We start from the raw sequence: 5019 nt of genomic DNA on the forward strand, positions 1-5019 counted from the left end.
AATAATGCCTGGACGAAATTCCATACACCTGCTGTAAAGCATTAAACGTACATAACTGACCTGCTTCAAATAAGTCACCTACCCTTATTAAACCGAGTTGCTCCCATTGCCTACCCATCATGTCATTAAAGGATTGTGGAAGATCTTGTGCATGCCACAGTGGGGTATGGTAGTTTATATTGGGAATTGTCAGAGCCTTCTGCACCTTTTTTCATACTTCCCAGGCGCTATACATAAACTTTGATCGAAGTTTCTTATAATAGCTTGGTTTGGTCTGGCGCACGAGCACCCCCTTGGCACTCTTTCCGATAGTAAGTTCGAATATAGTCGGGATCTTATCTTCCTCGATAGCTTGGCTCAGGGAGGGACTGAATAAAGTCGACATCTAGTGAAGTAAACAAGCCCAGTGATAGAATCCAATCTCATCAATGAATACCCAAAAAGCCCAACCATCTATATGGTTCCTAAGATACACTAAGACTTGATACAGCCACCATTTAGACCAATAGTATCAACAAAAGGAAGTCTGCACGAACCAGTTGGACAATTTATAGACCGATATTTACAACCTTTGGTGTTCAAAATGCAAACATTTGTGAAAGATACAACAGACTTCTTAAACAAACTCCACAACATCAACATCGATGAAGACGAACTGATACTTATGTGTACTATAGACGTGAAGTCATTGTACACTTCAATACCGCACGAATTGGGGATAGAAGCTGTTGAAAAAGCATTACTAAACTCGGAAATAAACCTAGAAATGCAAGTCTTTTTAATGGAACGGCTACACTTCACCCTGTTCCAAAGCTATTTCACCTGGAAAAACCAATGGCTTTTACAAACAACAGGCACTGCCATGGGCAATTGCGCCGCACCGGCGTACACAAATTTGTTCATGGACAAATTTGAGCAAGAACACATCTTAATCAAGAGTCCATGGAACAGATACTGTAAACTATTTTTGAGGTACCTCGATGACATATTCGTAATATGGAATGGTCCCGAGACCATACTAATTGAAGCCTTAAACGACCTGAACCTTATTAACGAAAGAATACAATTCACGTACGATATACAAAAGAGAAAAATTACATTTTTGGATGTACAAGTAACCTTGACCAACAATATCCTTACAACTGACATCTACAGGAAACCTACGGATCGAAATAACACACTACATACCGCAAGTTTCGACCAGGAATCATTAAAACAACACTTACCCTATTCACAGATGCTACGAGCCAAACGAATCGTGTCTGATTCACAAACAACCACCATCAGATTGAACGAAATAAAGGAACGATTTCAACAAAGACGTTACCCAAAAAAAGTACTAGAAGATGCGGAAAAAAGATGCCAACAAAAAACTAGACAAGATGTATTACGAAGATCACCAGTTACTAAAGAAAATCGCATCACGATGGTGTCTAAATTTTCCACGGCCAGCTCTATAGTACAACGGATCATCAAACGCCACTGGCCGATACTAACCTTAGAACCAGACTTCAAAAACCTATTTAAAAATTTACCGACTTTTGCGTACACCAGGAACAAAAATCTGGGGGAAATGGTAAAACAAAAAACGATAAAAGACACACAAACTTTTAAAGGAACCATAGCGTGTCATAATTGCAATAACTGTAATAATATCATCAATGGAGCCAGTATAACACACCCCAGAATAGGTTACAACATTAAACTCAGAGTCACAGCCACATGCGACACCATGAATGTGGTTTACCTGTAAAAATGCCCATGTGGCATTGTGTACGTGGAAAAAACCGAGAGCAAAATAAAAACGAGAATTAATGAGCATAAATCGAACATCCGCACAAAGAATCTTAAGTCAACAGTGGCCAATCATTTTTTACTCAACAACCATCACATAAGCCAACTTAAGTTCTTAATCCTAGAAGTGGTACCAAAACCAGAAGGTCGAGACCGCAGAAAACATCTACTTCAACGTGAAAATTACTGGATAAAAAGACTGGAAAGCATACATCCGTTTGGGATGAATGAACGCATCGAATTAACATGTTATTTATAACATATATTTGATTTACTGTTATGCATTTTCTAATGTAATGTTTCAGCATGTTTATAGTTTTTTAAGCTTATTATTGTTTTTTCAAACATACTACAAGATGGCCACCTTCACTTTTCACCCACTGTCCCTTTTTTATTTTTCCACACAACCTCAGTCCTATTTCTATCACCGCTTTTAGCACATAGATTCTAACCACATTGGAAACGCTGCACAACTAACACAGATCGGCGAAGCAGCACGCGAGATGATCGTAACCTAGTGAGATACGAGAATTATGTTATCGAAAGTACTTTATATGTAACTATTGCTTTCCACTTTCACCGCTATTTAGAACGCGAGCACAACCATTCCGTTTCACTGAGTTTGTAACAATAGTTTCCCACTTTCACCGCTACGTAAAACGTGAGCATAACCATTCCGTTTGATATCTATGTCTTAACTTCCCAGCTAAAAAAAACGGAAGTAAAAGTTGGCACATTCTCGCATAGTTTATTTTGAAATTGTTCACCGACACCCGTATTAATCACTTTAGATTCCTCACGCAATCATTGACTGACCCGCATGGTTATCCATAACTGCATCCGCATGTAAATTAACGACACAAAACACTTCACACGTTTAAAACTTTATTTAAAACCACACTCGTCAAACAAACACAAGTGACAAACGTTTTGTACTACCAAGCCCACGTATGCATGCATAAAGTGCACATCAATCTTAACCCGATTAGCACGTTTAGCATGCTCAATTAAAACGCAAGAGCATTCCTCATGATAATATTTGACATCTGTCCTAGGACTAATCCCTGACGAAGGGTATTTGAGAAACCCGAAATGCATTGGATGAAAAAATAGTCCATACACTATGAGTTACCAAAAAAATGGAATATGAAGATATAATGTATGAAGAATAAAATACATGAATAGACATTCATTCAATCAAAGTTGTTTTTTCCTTCATCGTAAACCAAGAGCCTAGACTTCATAGGATTCACAGTAGTGCCCAAGGGGGACACAACCCATGTAGGAAGTGCCTATCAATACTTGTCTTTCTGACGCCTGGATGAAGACCCCACTCCTGGTGCACACATAAGCATTTACAACTCAAAAGGACCTTTTATTAACTAGCGTTGTAGCGCGTATTTCTACCCCATTAGAATCCAATATTAGGAATTGCTAGCCCACCCTGAGACTGCGGAAGCGACATAAATTTTAGAGATTGTCTAATTTTCCCATACTGCCATATAAACCTTGAAAAGATCTTTTCCAGTGTTTTTAGGATTTCTAAATCTATCATAAATGAGATAGAACGAAAGAGGTACAGAATTTTCGGCATCATCGTCATTTTAACAAATGCAGTCTATCTATTCTTCTCAGATCCACAGAGATAGTCTTAATCAATGGTTCAAAATTAATTTTATTTACTGTAATGATTGATGAGCTAATCCTTACCCCCAAATATATGGCATTCTGTACACACCTTGGGTCATTAAAATCTATGTTGTTTGTAAAAACGATAAGAGTCTTGTCTACATTTAGGGAGTATGATACCTGCCTATATTCCTTTGCAATAGCCGTTGCCTCCTTAATTGCATTAGCAGGATCCGTTGTTAAAATGGCAACATCATCTGCATATACCAAAATCTTGGTTTCAAAACCAATGGAGACTACAGGTTTAATTCTCTGGCTGTTTGCAAGTTTTTCAATCAGGGGGTTTATATATAGGGCAAACAATAAGGGGGAGCAGGGGCAACGTCCCCCTTGAGATAGCAATATTTTTTGATGTCTCCCCCATCATACGGAGATGAGCCCTGGGATTAACAGACATTGCCCTTATTGCCCTCACAATTCTAGGCCCAAAACCTTTCTGCTCTAGCAACCTCCATAAAACCCCCCGTGCCACGCGGTCAAATGCGTTTTCTGCGTCGAGGAGGATCATGGCCATCTGCCCCCCCCTCCCCCGTAGCAACCTGGATATCAAATAATGTTGGTGCCCGTCTAATATGATCGGTCGTACCCCTACCGGGGATAAACCCATGTTGCCAGGGCGAAACCAGACGGCCAATGATCCTCCCCAACCTGTTAGCCAATATCTTAGAATATAGTTTGGTGTCTGAATTAATCAAAGATATGGACCTGTATGATGATGGGTCATCAGGTGGTCTACCTTTTTTATGAAAGATGATGATATTTGTCTCCCTCCAAGATTCAGGTACCTGTCCACCATGTTGTATCCCTAGAAATAAATCTAAAAGTAGTGGGGCTATAATCATCTGAATCTTCTTATAAAACTCTAGAGGGATGCTGTCGGGTCCAACTGCCTTCCCTGATGGTAACTCCTGTAGCCCTCCTAACACCTCCTCTAGCGTGAAGTCCCTATCCAACTCCTCTTTAGTCTGACTACCCAGAAGAGGCCCTAGCTCAGAGTCTATGATGCTTGATATATCTTCATGAGCTGTCCCTCCCTCTTCTTTATACAGAGACTGATAATATTCCCAAAATATCTTAAGGATATCCTTAGTCTCCGTACAGTTCTGACCCTACTTCCTTATAACCGCTATATGATTTTTAACATTCTCCTGCCTGGTGCGCAATGCCAACAATTTCCCTACTTGTTCACCAGTCTCATAAAATTTGCTCTGTTGTGACTGATAAGTTTCTGCCGATTTCTGCGTGAGCCGGCTGTTTATTTCCGCTTTGAGGGAGACCATTAGCAGTTGTGTTTCTTGTCAAATGTCCATTTGTTATGATACTTGTTGAGGGTCTCTACCTCAATATCGAGGACTAACGGATTATGATCCGAGATTACTTTTGGTATCTTTCTAACCCCAGCCTTATTAATAAGTGATATCGGTACAAAGACATAGTCTAATCTCGTGTATTTTCTGTGAGGAAAGGAATGATAGGTAAATCCTGGATCATTGGCTCTTTTGTTCCCCCAGACGTCCACCAGGCCGTGACTATCAA

This window comes from Triturus cristatus, chromosome 7, assembly GCF_964204655.1.
Source record: "Triturus cristatus chromosome 7, aTriCri1.1, whole genome shotgun sequence".
Lineage (NCBI taxonomy): Eukaryota > Metazoa > Chordata > Amphibia > Caudata > Salamandridae > Triturus > Triturus cristatus.